Consider the following 16,728-nt stretch of genomic DNA (forward strand, 5'->3'; position numbering starts at 1 on the left):
GCTCAGTTTCAGTGCGGTGGGGAGAGCAGAAGCCAGAATGGAGCAGGTTCAAGAGCTGGGGTAAAGACCGCAAATACACTCACTGGTATTTTAGGACTCATTTTCCAGCAAACAGTTCTCAATTTTTTAAATTATAAAACAATATACCCTATGATATAAAGTTTGGCAAATAAAGAAAATTGAAAACTCACCCATGATTTATATATCTTGACAAAACCACTGTACACGGTCAATTTTCTCCCAGTCCCTAACAATGTGAATATGCCTCACTTTCAAGTACCATCTCTTAAGAAACCTGAAGGTAAAAACCTTCAAAAAGCCCAACATGTCCACAAAATTTATTTATAGTTTCCCTGAAATATTTCCCTTAATTCAAAGCATCTTTGCAAGAACATGGCACTAAGTAACAGTCCTCAAACTTAAAACTGGGGCCATGTGTTGTTCATAATATTTCCAAGCTTTAACTTGTTTTCAGACCCTTTAGAAACCTAATTCTAGAAGAGTCTGCAATCTGACTCTTCAAGAGTATCTATACTGGGAGCTCAGCCAAGTGTTCCTCTGTCCCAGGGCTCCTCCCAAAATGTGCAAGTTGTTGTGGATTCAGGTCACTGGGAAGTGGAATGGAAGCAGACAAACATCCCACATCAGATAATTTACTGATTAGAAGCCACTTCTTTCTACCCAATGCCTCATACCAAACATTCTCCAGTTTCTCAAGTCCTCAAAGCATCCCTAACTAGCTAGGCTTGCTGGAGAATGAGAACTCTTCATATCTTTTCAATGCAGCTAAGGAACCACTCATCTAACCCAACATCCCAATTTACAGATGAGCAAATCAAGGCCCAAAGAAGGAGTATGATGTCCAAGGTCATACAGTTAATGGCAAAACCAAGACCTCCTAATTTCCAGGGCTTTCTCCTCTCCCATTTTGGAACCGCCTGTGTTACCTTATGTTTTGCACTGACTGCTCACTGGATGATACACTCCTAGGAGACCATCAAACCATTCTAATCCTGTATCACCATGACCCTGAAAATCAGGCCATATTCTTTTTGCATCTATATCCTCTCTGTCCACTTCCTGATTAGAAACTTAGAATTTAGAATTAAAATTTTAAATGGTCCAGATGAGCTGGGTAAGCAATCATTAACAAACAATGAAGCTTAATTGCATTTGATCCTCATCTGGTCCCTCCTGAATTCATAAGCAGAGGCTTATAATTCCTTTATCACTAGAAACAGGGATAGCAGCCAGAGGGATCTGCAGAGCTCTGAGGAGAGCAAGCTCGAGTTCCAGTGGGGACTCTTTAGGCAACATGCTTTCAGTGAGCATCTACTGAGTGCCTACTGTGTACCATACTTGGAGCCTTGCATGGGGAATGCAAAGGCTGTTAGTCCCCAGTTTTGGTCATAAGGGGGTCTATTTTGCTCGCTCTGACCATGGCTAAATAAACTTGGATAAAGCTGAACCTCTTAGGCAGTCCTATCTGGAGTCCTTAACTCTAACCCAACCTGTCTTAGGAGTCCCGTGACCATCTCTGAGCCTCCAAACAAAGATAAGAGCTGAGAGAACCAGGGACAAAAGGCAGATGAATGAATTCAATGATTAAGAGGTAAACAGTGCCCATCCTGGCCAAAATTTAGCTTCTTCTCTACCCTTTCATTCCTCCTCTTCTCTCCCCTCCAGAGACACCTACCAAATCCCATACCCAACATCCACCTCCCCTCACTCTCGCCCTTGTTCTCTCTCTCTCTGTCATAGTGCTTTCAAAGATGTATGCTGTGTGTTTTTAATCAAGTTTCTTAACTTCTCTGAGCTTCCATGTACTCATATGTAATAACATTCACTTAATAGGACTATCAGAACAATTAAATAAGGCAATGAGTAAAAGGTATCTATCACAGTGCCTGGCACTAAACAGTTCTCTATAAATATTGGTTGTTACCATTATTATTATTGTTTTCTGGTATGACTATTATCCCTTCCCTGAATGGTACTAATTTTCCTTGGAATATTTGTGTTCAGTTGGAGATAAAAAGCCTTTAAAACCAAGCAATTGAGTTCCTAATGGTGGGGCTTCAGACCAAGAGAAGAATAGTGGGCAGGGGTCCTTCCCAGTACCCTTAATCTCTCCCTGTAAGTAGCAACCACTTGGGGTTCCCCAAAGCTGCTCTCCATGTCTGGGCCTCCTCCCTGATGCTGACTGCGTCTGCTGCTCTACACTGAGGGCTCCCAGACTCTGCTGCTCAGGAACACGAAGCTGAACATCATGCACTACGGGCCAGAGGCAGGACGTGCCTGGTTTCCCTCAGGGATCAGAGCAATAAAGCAGATAATCAAGTGCATCTGCCTTCAACCAGAGAAGGGCTTTTCTTGCTGGCAACTAACTCTTAGTTTTGCTGGCTCTGCCTGAGAGTCCGGAATAGCCACGGTCAAACACTCCAGGGCCTCATCTGTGGTTTTATAATGAGGCCAGCAGATCAGACTGCTGCAACAAGAGTCAGCATAAGACTGCCTTTCCACTCTAGGGCAAGCCAACAGGACTCAGAATTCTAGCCTACCTCCTAAATGTCTCTCATTTTCATCCTACGCCTCTCCATCCCTACAGCTGCTGCCTTAGCCAGGGCTCTTGTCATCTCTCCCCAGGTAAATAATAAACAACTAATATCGACTAAGTGCTTATTATGTGCCAGGCAATATATACTGCAGAGTCTGCATGCAATTTCTCATCGAAACGTCAAAATAACCCTATGAAATAGAAATTATTGCTCCTATTTTACAGATAAAAGAAAATGAAGATGCCCAGAGACATGAACTTGACCAGCACTTTTGCCCTCCTATCCCCAACCTGTGCCTTCCTTCCCTGCTGCCCTCTCCCCATGCCAATCGCCACCCACTGCTAACCAGAGTCTCTGCCATGAGTCCCTCTCTCCTCCACCTGTCCACCATCCACTTCCAAGAATTCCTTCCTAAATTATAAATCTGACCATGTCACTCATATTCTGAAAGTCCTTCAAGGACTCCCTGTTAGGCCCACATAGAGTCAAGGCTCCCTAAATTGGCATTCTAGACTCTTCCCAACCTTATTTAACACACCCTTCCAGTTCCATCTCCCTCTCCCTTCCACAGGCTCCAGCCACATGAAGCCACAGGCCATTCATCAAAGGCTCTCTGCTTTCACCCCTCCATCCTCCACGCACACCACCTGTCTCTGCAGAATGTAGCTTTCCCCATCTTCTGCCTGGAAAATGTCTATTCATATTTGAAGACCCAGCTCACATGTCACTTCCCCTGGGTAATCCTGCCAAACTCCCTCAGATCCTTTATTCTGTCCCTGGGATAGAGTCTCCCATCCCTCCCCAGTCTTTTCACTAATCTGTTACTACATCAAATTGTGTGTAATTGCTTGTTGGGGGAAAGCCACCCTGAGTAGGCTGGGTGCCTTCCCAGGGTAAGGACTGTGGCTAATTTCCCAGTGCCTGCCACAGGGCCTAGTGCAGGGTAGTTTATTGAACATCTATTACACAGATGGATGGAGGGAATCATTTATTTATTCATTTAGTTACCTAGGTAGTTAGTTTATCATTGACAATGCACCAGGCACTACGCTAGGGCACTGGGGAGGCAAAGACGAATAAAAGCAAGAACTCCCAGGGGAGCCCCAGCTTTGGTCCAATGCTTATATAACTAAGAGGTTTTATTGTTTTTTTCTTGACTCCCTTCCCAGAAAACAAATTAAATTGCAGAGGCTGCAGAATACCACTTAATTCCATCCTATTCAATCTGGACACCACTGCATTACATTTAACTGCCACACTGCTTACAAAAAACTCAGTTGTCAGGTCTAAATCACAGTTTGTGCAAATAACCAAGTCAGATAGCTTGCAACTCCACTGGGACCCTAAATCCATCATGATGTTAGTTCGTTAAGTTCTATGAATTCAATTAACCTTTCTGATTAATCATGGATCAATTAACCAAACTATGCTGACAAGAAAGTACTGAGGCTTAAGGTGGTTATTTTTCTAGAGACAAGAGCTCATAACATTGGGCCATGTCATTTCATTTGATCCAAATTGAAATCTTTGTTCTTTGTCTCTCCGAATTGTCTTGTCGTTTGATAATACGATACTCAGTTCTCTAATTTTTTTTCTATATAAGTAGACCTTATTTGACCAGTATGATGATGACACTGGAAACACCTTCTGGGCAAAGTTTCCACCTCTTTGACCCCTACAAAAGCAAACAGCACGGTGCTTCTCCCACACACAGAGGTGACTCCAGAATTAGAAACAGCAAGAGGTGGTAAAGAACCTAGAGATCATCTTATCTGAAACCCTCATTATACAGAGGAAGGAAAAGAGAGTCAGAGAAGGGCAATGACATGCCCAAGGCCATGAGACTGAGCTGAGACCAGCACCCAAGTTTCCTAAACTCAGTTCATGATAACAGCAACACAGTAGCCACCATTTGTTTATTGCCGTATATATCTGCTGATCTGTAAGCAGGATGGAGCCAAATGCTAAGAAGCTGACCTGTATTACAAGGCTAGGGAGACATAAATTCAAGTTCAGTGCTACCAAAGCAGCCCAAGTCTGGGGGAGCAGATCCTTAAGAGAAAAGAAGTGCAGAGAAGTGATTCTGAATTCTGGACCTCTCGCTCTCCAGGGAGCTGCTGATTTGTAAGCAATACACAGAAACCATTGCACAAGGGGCTGCTACACAAGGTAAAGATTTTAGCAGCCTCACAGTGCTATGGAGTCAAAATGTGGCGTTCAGGACCCACCAAAAAGATGCTCAGGGAAACCCTCAAGACGTTAGCTGGGACCCTTTGTATTAGTTTCCTATTGCAACAAATTACCACAAATATAATGGCTTAAAACAACAAATTTATTATCTGAAAGTTCTGTAAGCTAGAAGTCTGACATGGGTCTTACTAGGCTCAAATCAAGGTGTCAGCAGGGCTGCATTCCTTCTGGAGACTCTAGGAGAGAATCTGTATCCTTCCTTTTTCCAGCTTCTAGAAGCTGCTCTTATTCCTTGGCTTGTGGCCCTTTCCTCCATCTTCAATGCCAGCAATAGCAGGTCAAGTACTTCTCATCAAACATCACTTTGACCTCCTCTTCTGCCTCCCTCTTTCACTTTGAAGGACCCTTGGGATTACATTGGGACCACCCAGAAAATCGAGGATAGTCACCCTATTTTAAGGTCAACTGATTAGCAATTTTAATCCCACCTGCAACTTTCATTACCCTTTGTCATGTAATCGCATATATTCACCGGTTCCAGGCACTAGGAAGTGGTCACCTTCTGTGGGGAGGGGCATTACTCTGCCAACCCACTCTTGAAGGGCTATCTCCAAGAAGTAAATGTGAATACGAAATAAACAGTCCTCACAAAACTGAAACACAGCTCTGAATCATCTCAATCCCAAACATGATTGAGGTGATGTGCCCCCAGTGTAACAGCCTGCCAAAGTAAAAACAGATTCTCTCTAGAGAAAGTTAACATCATCCAGAGCTTTTATAACTTCTCATATAAGATGTCCAGCATTCAAGATTACAAGACATATCAATATACAAGACCATGGACACTTGGTTTCTTTCTGCTTCCCCCATCAGAATGCAAGCAACTTGAAAACAGGGACTACGTCCTATATGTGGTATCCCTGACCTCATCCCAGGCTGTTGTGTATGATAGATGCTCTGCAAACACGTAGTGAGTGACTGACTCTAATGCTCATCACGGCTGCACGTCAGTGGAGAACATAGCTTAAAAGAAAACAGCTGGCACGGAGCAGGGGCTTCAAACCCAACATGAAATGCTCCTAAATCCTGTAGCACCCACAAGAAGGTCACACCTCCTCCAGGACCAGCTTACAACAGACCATCTGTTAAAATAACAATAAAAATAACAACAAGGAGGAAGAAAGAAAACCAAGCAACTCGTAACAGACAGAAGGGTCATTGTGAGTGGGCAGAGAGCTGACTCCTGGTGAGAGCAGAGATCAGACCAGTATCACTGAACTCACACCTGATTTCCTGTGGTTATACTAGTCAGAACTTCAAGCCCCTCTAGCTCTTATTTATTTTGAATTTTTTTAACGTTTCTATGAGACCTGACCCTTCCAAAATCCCTTCCAGGAAACTTGCTAAGACAGGGAAGAAGGGGGTGGCGGGGGGGGCGTGGGAGCCAGGGCTGCTGGATGCAGATGTGAAGGTTACATCCTCTGGCCGAACCATCAACCTCTGAGCCTGCACAGGGCTGCCACAGGCCGGAAGAGGAAGCACCTTGTTTCAACCTGCCGGCCATCAGAGGCACTTTTTAAAAATTTGTACAAAGACTTAATATGTGCTATTGTCAGCTCTGGACTGGTAACGTTTTAATAAATATTCTAAATAGGAGAAATAACCATCGTTTATATGAGTACCTATTATGTGCCAGAGACTGTGCTAGGCACTTTACATGTGTTATGTTATTTATCCCTTGAAATGCCATTGTTATCATTTTACAGACAAAGATACTGAAGCTCAGTGAGGTCAACTAATTGGGTCCGGATCACACAGTGAGGAAGTGGCAGAGCCACTGGGTCAGTGTGATGCAAATGTCCCTGTTTGGCCACCGCGAAATTCTGCCTCACCTTCATTCACTAGTTCTTGTGACTGGCATATTTAAACTTCTCAGCCACTCAGAAAATGGAAAGAAAAAGAATATATTTGTGGAAGGTGGGTAGCTGAGAATTTTTAGGCTTTGAGTGGGTGTTTCCCCCTTCTCTACCACACTGGCACGTAATGTTGTCCACCTCTGCCATATTTCCAGAACCCTGCAGTCCTACGGTGGGACCCCTGGGTAATGGACCACGTGATTCAATGAGACTTTTCATGTGAAGCAGGTGGAAGTGAAGAGTACTGTTAGAGGGCAGATCCGCAGTTTCCTTTTTTTCTGAAACATAAAGGTTTTGTGTGAAAAGAAAGAGTTTTTGGTCCCCCAGGTATCCTTCAGATTATTCCAACATTAGCCGCTCCCTTGAGCTGTTTTTACCCACGATTTGCATGAGGACTGGATTTTGAGGAATAGTGAGATTCATTTTTAGCTCCTCGTCATCAAGAAGAGAGCCCTGAAATCAGCATTTGTGCCCAATGCTTCTCGGGTGAATTTGCCAAGGCAACGGCAGCCGCTTCTGACATCACCGAGGGAAGACACCTCCGCAGGAAAGCGGGCCCTCACCTTCCGGATCAGCGCTGCGCTGGCCTGTGTCAGATTTTATTAATCCCCCGAGCTTCTCTGGAACTATAAGAGCTATCCTCCCACCCCTCCCCACCTCAGCACACACAAAAAGAGAAGAAGCTGCTTTTATTAAAAGTTCTTTCTCTCCCTAGTCACCCTCTGGCCAAAAGCCTCAGAAAAACAAAACAAAACAAAAAACAGGAGAGGGAATCATGGAGGGTGCTCCTGAATAGTTCCCTGGCAAATCTATCTGTGACTTTGCTTTGAACTTGGAGAAAGAGGACATGCATAGCAGAGAGAGGCTAGGGAACTTAGCAGAGCTGGAACAGAGGGTAAATCTAATCAAAGAAAGGTTAAAGTCTTTTTCTCCCCACCTGTGCTCACCTGGAGCTTCAATTAACATTAATATCACCTCTGAGTAGAACCCTCCTCCCCTGTTGCTCAATAAAGTATAAGGACTTCTCCCCACAGAGTAAAAGGGTAACCACTGGGCAGGGGAGAGGATGCCATTCTCAGCTCTACCCCTGGGCACACATGGCTTACTGCCCACCAAAGTTCAGTGGTCCTCTTCCATGGGGAAAAGCTGTCTGGAGGAATGGCAACCCAGCCAAGGATATATTTCCCAGGGTAACCTGCATCTAGGCCTCACGTGACCAGTTCCTACCAAGAGAAGGGGAGCAGAAGTGACCCGGGTCATTCACAGGTCACATGAGACCATCTCCACTCTCTCTTGCCCCTTCTCCTGGCTCAAGGTTAAAATGGCAGAACAGGAAGGTAGAAGGAGCGTGGGTCCCTAACTCACCCATTGAACACAGTCATTGGACTGCTTTGTGAGTCAGAAATAAAAATCTCTTGGGTTAGGGGGCTGGGCTTTCAGAGTTTCTCTGTTAGAGCAGCTAGAATGAACACCTTAACATAACAGCCTTATCACCAATAAGGTTAGGTCAATGAGACGATGCCTTGAGCCGGGGCTCTCGGTGCTGAGGGGCCAGCACAGCTGTGTCCAGAATTCAAAGCCACCAACCAAAGCTAAACACAAAACTTTCCCTAACTGCAGTAAGACATGCTACAGCAAAATCCCTCAGTAGGGCTGTTTTTGTCCAGGACACAGGAGAGATCATGGGGCAAGAAGCAAGCGTAGGGAGTAGGCAGAGGCAGGGAAATGGGAAGGAAGATGAGTTTGTGGGAGCCAAGGCCTCAGCTCAGTCTTGAGCCACGTCTGTGTCTCTCTGAGCCACACCGCATACCGCTGACACAGATGCCCTAGAGCAGCAGCTAGGTGTGGAAACCACCGTCAGGACTGCTGTGGGCAGGTGATGCGCAAAGGCACACGGCCAAGGCTGTGAGTGGGGACTGAAATGCAACCAGCCCTTTTCTGCCTACATCAGGCACTGTGGCTCAGAGCTGAGTTCACCTGGAGGAAAGTCGCCTGGCACCTCTTATTAAACGTGTGCGAAGGTGCCATCCTTGACTAACCTTGCACCTGTGGTGGCACCGCGTGTGCCTGGCATAAAGGCTAGTGGGCTAGTGGTGGCTCTGACCCCTGAGCTCTTTTTCACACCAGGCCGCAAAGTTCTTACCTTCAAACCATTCTCAGCAGGAAGTCACATTCAAAGAAACAAGAATCTGATAACAAAATAAAACTAGAAGGCTTGCTTCCACCACTAAAAGAAAAATTTGCTGTCTCCCTCCTCCCTTCCTAGCCATCTTCTCCTCCCCAACTCAGAATCTGGTCCATGCTCAGCCAGATCCACGCCCCTGCTTGTAAGGGAAAAGACACGAATGCGCTTTGTTGCAGGGGGTCGGAGCAAAAGCCACTTTAGATTTCAGCCCCAGGGACCCTGATGTGTTGATGAAAAAACAGAAGGAGGACAAAGCAGGTGGCAGCAGAGGAGACCTAGGCCCAGAGCAGCCAATGAGAGAAAGGCTTTGGGGACTGGCTACTGGGAGGACAAGTGGAATTCTAAAAACAATGCTTTGGAGAGGCAACTGTGGGTGAAGTCGTTCTTACAGTGGGGTTCTCCCAGGGAAGACAACAAGTAAAGCTCCAACAGAAGGAAACAAGAACTTACACAGAGGTCTGTGTAAGGGAATCGCAATATTTCTTGCAAAATTCATCACTGAACAGGTATCATCTTTCATAAATGAAAGGAATTTTCCTGATGTAGGAAATGGACACAACATTTTCTGGAAGACAATTGGGTCTCTCTATTAAATATTTGAATAGGCAAACACTTTGATCTCACAAGTCCACTTCTAGGAACTTACTCAACAGAAATACTCCCACTCTCAGAAACTTATCGAGAAATCTGTACAGAGATATTCATTGTTGATAAGACGTGCATTTTTAGTTGCTTTTCCTGTGGAAATTTGTCACTCATGTCCTAATGAGAAACATTATGCACCTGTGAGGTGGCTCGTTAGGCTTTAAGATGTCATCTGACATTGTAAAGGAGCTAAGAACTGATATAGCATCATTTGTTTCTAAGCCAGTCTCCACCACTAGATTTGAGTCCCTTGAAGGCGAGGACCACGTCTTAGCCACTATCACTTTCAGACCTGTCACAAAGCCCAGTGTATAGTGTGTGCACAAGTGCTCTTTGTTAAATGAATTCTTGATTTAACTGGGCCTGGGTCAAATTTAGGCTCATGCCCTCGTTAGCACACTGTTCTAGGAGCAGAGTCAAGGGAAACCAGCCTCACTCTGGGATGATCTGCTCCTCTCATCTGTGTCCTTATTCCCCACTCCATGCAGTTGCTGGTTTAGGAGAGAAATGAAGGGATTCTGGAGAAGGAAGAAGGAGAGTGTGGCTGGCAGTTTAAGTTCTTAAGATGAAATAAGTCAGGGTTTTTAGCTTGCTGTCCATACCTAGAAACTCCTGAAATTACATGCAGCCCTTTTCTGGGGAAAGTGTGTGGCTTTCATGAGCTTCTCAAAGAATTCAGGTCTAGGACATGCTAAAAAAAAAAAAAAAAAAAAAGATTAAGATTCACTAAGGCAAGGTATTTTGACTCAGAAAAGGCTATGTTCAGACAACCTATGCCAAAGACTAACATACCAAAGGTGGTTGAAAAACCAGGGGAAGAAGGCCAACGTCATACATAGACCTACAAATGACTCTACAAAATAAACTGTTGCACTGATGTTCCGGTTTTCCTCTTGCAACCTCTTAATACAATATTTCAAAGCATTATAAAACTTTAAAAGGTGACTATTATCATACTCGTCCAGCTCATAAGCTTACCTTAACGTTATATGTCCTAATTAAGTGTGAAAAGGTATTTTATGACTTTTAAAAAACTGAGATGGAAAGAAAAGTCTCAGAAAAGAACAAACTGAGTATTTACAACATCACCTATAAGACAAAATATAACATGGGATGTTTCACGACACCATTCACCTTATCGTAAAATTATTAATCAAACACTTTCAGGCAGGCAGTCAAAAGCAGTTAACTTGATGTGACAGGCATTTCAGTAAACTTAGCTCTGGAGAAAAGCGAGGAACACCATTAATCCATTTCCTAAATCCTCAGGACACTGGCTTCTCCTCATCTAACACAAATGCCATTTCTTACCAAAACAGCCATCAATTTAGCCTCAAGTTATTTGCTTTTAAAAAGCTCTGCTGCTTGCCAACTTGATTACGTTTCAAGGTGTCTTTGGTGTTCTTGATATGTCGTAATGCACCAAGGTTAGATTTGACAGAAAGAAATTTTCAGAAATTTGCCACAATGTGTATTTGAGTACAGCAGGAAATTCACTACTGTGTTCCCAATCATTTTCTACCATACTCCTTTATGTAATATGTCTTGTCCTGAGGCAAAACTTCCTACCTCCCTCCACCCCTTATCCTTCCACCATCCAATTAGTTCACTACCGTTGACCTACAGGTTAACAAATAGCTGTAGTTGAGGCCACTTAACCCTATGCACAGGGAGATGATGGGATCACCAACACCACTTATTAGCACTTATCGGCCTGCTTCATTATGCTAAGTGCTATAAAAAGCAAATAATAAGATGCAGAACTTGGTCTCCAGATGCCTAGCAATCAAGCAGGGAAAAATCTGTACTTATACCAAAAAAAAAAAAATCTGAGCATGGGAGAGCAAAAGAGAACTAACCTGGGGGGGCAGAAGACTTGGTTGAGAAATTGCACTTCAGTTTTACATTAGTTGAGTGAGTGATACAAAAGAGTCATTAAAGAATAAATAAATAAACATACACACATATGATATTTGCACTTTATAATATATGAAGACTGCTTTTAAGATCAAGCACTCCTGCATAGGACTTGTAAAATGGAGGATGCCTAGGCTAGTAGAACAAATAATAAACTGTGCATCAAAAGATTGGGACTCAGGGACTTCCCTGGTGGCACAGTGGTTAAGAATCCACCTGCCAATGCAGGGGACATGGATTCAAGTCCTGGTCTGGGAAGATCCCACATGCCGCGTAACAACTAAGCCCATGCAGCACAACTACTGAGCCTGTGCTCTAGAGCCTGCAAGGCACAGCTATGGAGCCTGCACACCACAACTACTGAGACCCACGTGCCTAAACCCCAGGCTGAGCAACAATAGAAGCCACCGCAATGAGAACCCCACACATCACAACAAAGAGCAGCCTCCGCTCGCCACAACTACAGAACACCCGCACGCAGCAACAAAGACCCAACACAGCCAAAAATTAATTAATTAATTAATTTAAAAAAAAAAGATTGGGACTCTGTCCCTAACACCATACACAAAAATAAACTCAAAATGGATTAAAGACCTAAATGTAAGACTGGAGATGCCAGGGAGAGGACTGGGGTTGGCTGTGTGAACACAGCCTGAAGGGGGCTAGTGCACCACAGCTAGCCGGGAGGGAGTCCGGGAAAAAGCCTGGAAATGCCTAAGAGGCAAGAAACCATTGTTTCGGGGTGCACAAGGAGAGGGGATTCAGAGCACCCCCTAAACAAGCTCCAGAGACAAGCACAAGCCACGGCTATCAGCGTGGACACCAGAGATGGGCATGAAACACTAAGGCTGCTGCTGCAGCCACCAAGAAGACTGTGTGCAAGCACAGGTCACTCTCCACACCTCCCCTCCTGGGAGCCTCTGCAGCCCGCCACTGCCAGGGTCCCGTGACCCAGGGACAACTTCCCCAGAATACGTGGTGCGCCTCAGGCTGTTGCAATGGCACGTCAGCCTCTGCAGCTGCAGGCTCGCCCTGCATTCTGTACCCCTCCCTCCCCCCAGCCTGAGTGAGCCAGAGCCCCCTAATCAGTGCTGCTTTAACCCCGTCCTGTGTGGGAGAAGAACAGAAGCCCTCAGGCGACCTACACGCAGAGGCAGGGCTAAATCCAAAGCTGAACCCCAGGAGCTGTGCGAACAAAGAAGAGAAAGGGAAATTTCTCCCAGCAGCCTCAGGAGCAGCGGATGAAATCTCCAAAATCAACTTGATGTACCCTGCATCTGTGGAACACCTGAATAGACAACGAAACATCCCAAAATTGAGGCGGTGGACTTTGGGAGCAACTGTAGACTTGGGGTTTGCTTTCTGCATCTAATTTGTTTTTGGTTTTATGTTTATTTTAGTTTAGTATTTAGAGCTTATTATCACTGGTGGATTTGTTTATTGCTTTGGTTACTCTCTTCCTTTTTTTTATAGATGTATTTTTTCTTTTTTCTCATTTTGTTAGTGTGTATGTGTATGCTTCTTTGTGTGATTTTGTCTGTATAGCTTTGCTTTTACCATTTGTCTTAGGGTTCTGTCTGTCCAATTTTCTGTTTTGTTTTTTTTTTTTTAAGTATAGTATTTAGTGGTTGTTATCATTGGTGGATTTGTTTTTTGGTTTGGTTACTCTCTTCTTTCTTTTTTATTACCTTTCTATTTTTTATATTTTTAATAATTTTTTTATTTTAACTATTTTATTTTATTTTGTTTTGTTTCTCTTTCTTTCTTTCTTTCTTTCCTTTTTTCTTTCTTTCTTTCTTTCTCTCTCTTTTCTTCTGAGTCGTGTGGCTGACAGGGTCGTAGTGTTCCAGTCAAGCGTCAGGCCTGAGCCTCTGAGGTGGGAAGGCCGAGTTCAGGACACTGGCCCACCAGAGACCTCCTGGCTCCACATAATATCAAATGGCGAAAGCTCTCCCAGAGCTCTCCATCTCAATGCTAAGACCCAGCTCTACTCAATGACCAGCAAGCTACAGTGCCGGACGCTCTATGCCAAACAACTATCAAGACAGGAACACAACCCCACCCATTAGCAGACAGGCTGCCTAAAATGATACTAAGTTCACAGACACCCCAAAACACACCACCAGACGTAGTCCTGCCCATCAGAAAGACAAGATCCAGCCTCATCCACCAGAACACAGGCACAAGTCCCCTCCACCAGGAAGCTTACACAACCTTACCCACTGGGGGAAGACACCAAAAACAATGGGAACTACGAACCTGCAGCCAGCAAAAAGGAGACCCCAAACACAGTAAGTTAAGCAAAATGAGAAGACAGAGAAATACACAGCAGGTGCAGGTGCAAGGTAAAAACCCAACACACCAAACAAATGAAGAGGAAATAGGCAGTCTACCTGAAAAAGAATTCAGAGTAATGATAGTGAAGATGATACAAAATCTTGGAAATAGAATGGAGAAACACAAGAAACGTTTAACAAGGACCTAGAAGAATGAAAGAGCAAACAAACAGTGATGAACAACACAATAAATGAAATTTAAAATTCTCTAGAAGAAATCAATAGCAGAATAACTGAGACAGAAGAACGGATAAGTGACCTGGAAGATAAAATAGTGGAAATAACAACCACAGAGCAGAATAAAGAAAGAAGAATTAAAAGAATTGAGGACAGTCTCAGAGACCTATGGGACAACATTAAATGCACCATATTTGAATTATAGGGGCCCCAGAAGAAGAAGAGAAAAAGAAAGGGACTGAGAAAATATTTGAAGAGATTATAGTTGAAAACTTCCCTAATATGGGAAGGGAAATGGTTAATCAAGTCCAGGAAGCACAGAGAGTCCCATACAGGATAAATCCAAGGAGAAACATGCCAAGACACATATTAATCAAACTATCAAAAATTAAATACAAAGAAAACATATTAAAAGCAGCAAAGAAAAAGCAACAAATAACATACAAGGGAATCCCCATAAGGTTAACATCTGATAATTCAGCAGAAACTCTGCAAGCCAGAAGGGAGTGGAAGGACATATTTAAAGTGATGAAAGGGAAAAACCTACAACCAAGATTACTCTACCCAGCAAGGATCTCATTCAGATTCAATAGAGAAATTAAAACCTTTACAGACACGCAAAACCTAAGAGAATTCAGCACCACCAAACCAGCTTTACAACAAAGGCTAAAGGACCTTATCTAGGCAGGAAACACAAGAGAAAGAAAAGACCCACAAAAACAAACCCAAAACAATTAAGAAAATGGTAATAGGAATATACATATCAATAACTACCTCAAATGTAAATGGATTAAATGCTTCAACCAAAAAACATAGACTGGCTGAATGGATACAAAAACAAGACCTGTATATATGCTGCCTACAAGAGACCCACTTCAGACCTAGGGACACATACAGACTTAAAGTGAGGGGATGGAAAAAGATATTCCACGCAAATGGAAATCAAAAGAAAGCTGGAGTAGCAATTCTCATATCAGACAAAATAGACTTTAAAATAAAGAATATTACAAGAGACAAAGAAGGACACTACATAATGATCAAGGGGTCAATCCAAGAAGAAGATATAACAATTGTAAGTATTTATGCACCCGACATAGGAGCACCTCAGTACATAAGGCAAATGCTAACAGCCATAAAAGGAGAAATTGACAGTAACAGAACCATAGTAGAGGACTTTAACACCCCACTTGCACCAATGGACAGATCATCCAAAATGAAAATAAATAAGGAAACACAACCTTTAAATGATACATTAAACAAGATGGACTTAATTGATAATTACAGGACATTCCATCCAAAAACAAAAGAATACACTTTCTTCACAAGAGCTCATGGAACATTCTCCAGGATAGATCATATCTTAGGTAACAAATCAATCCTTGGTAAATTTAAGAAGATTGAAATCGTATCAACTACCTTTTCTGACCACAATGCTATGAGACTAGATACCAATTACAAGAAAAAATCTGTAAAAAAAAATAGAAACATATGGAGGCTAAACAATACACTACTAAACAACCAAGAGATCACTGAAGAAATCAAAGAGGAAATAAAAAATTATCTAGAAACAAACGACAATAAAAACACGATGACCCAAAAACTATGGGATGAAGCAAAGGCAGTTCTAAGAGGGAATTTCATAGCAATACAATCCTACCTCAAGAAACAAGAAACATCTCAAATAAACAACCTAACCTTACACCTAAAGCAATCAGAGAAAGAAGAACAAAAAAACCCAAAGTGAGCAGAAGTAAAGAAATCATAAATATCAGGTCAGAAATAAATAAAAAAGAAATGAAGGAAACGATAGCAAAGATCAATAAAACTAAAATCTGGTTCTTTGAGAAGATAAACAAAATTGATAAACCATTAGCCAGACTCATCAAGAAAAAAAGGGAGAAGACTCAAATCAATAGAATTAGAAATGAAAAAGGAGAAGTAACAACTGACACTGCAGAAATACAAAGGAGCATGAGAGATTACTAAAAGCAAGTATATGCCAATAAAATGGACAACCTGGAAGAAATGGACAAATTCTTAGAAAAGTACAACCTTTCAAGACTGAACCAGGAAGGACTAGAAAATATGAACAGACCATTCACAAGCACTGAAATTGAGACTGTGATTAAAAATCTTCCAACAAACCAAAGCCCAGGACCAGATGGCTTCACAGGTGAATTCTAGCAAACATTTAGACAACAGCTAACACCTATCCTTCTCAAACTCTTCTAAAATATAGGAGAGGGAGGAACACTCCCAAACTCATTCTACGAGGCCACCATCCCCCTGATACCAAAGCCAGACAAAGATGTCGCAAAAAAAGAAAACTACAGGCCAATATCACTGATGAACATAGATGCAAAAATCCTCTATAAAATACTAGCAAACAGAATCGAACAGCACATTAAAAGGATCAAAAACCATGATCAAGGTGGGTTTATCCCAGGAATGCAAGGATTCTTCAATATATGCAAATCAATCAATGTGATAAACCATATTAACAAATTGAAGGAGAAAATCCATATGAGCATCTCAATAGATGCAGAAAAAGCTTTCAACAAAATTCAACACCCATTTATGATAAAAACCCTCCAGAATGTAGGCATAGAGGGAACTTACCTCAACATAATAAAGGCCATATATGACAAACCCACAGCAAACATCGTTCTCAATGGTGAAAAACTGAAAGCATTTCCACTAAGATCAGGAACAAGACAAGGTTGCCCACTCTCTCCATTATTATTCAACATAGTTTTGGAAGTTTTAGCCACAGCAGTCAGAGAAGAAAGAGAAATGAAAGGAAT

This window comes from Balaenoptera borealis (genome assembly GCF_965194805.1).
Source record: "Balaenoptera borealis genome assembly, chromosome: 1".
Classification (NCBI taxonomy): domain Eukaryota; kingdom Metazoa; phylum Chordata; class Mammalia; order Artiodactyla; family Balaenopteridae; genus Balaenoptera; species Balaenoptera borealis.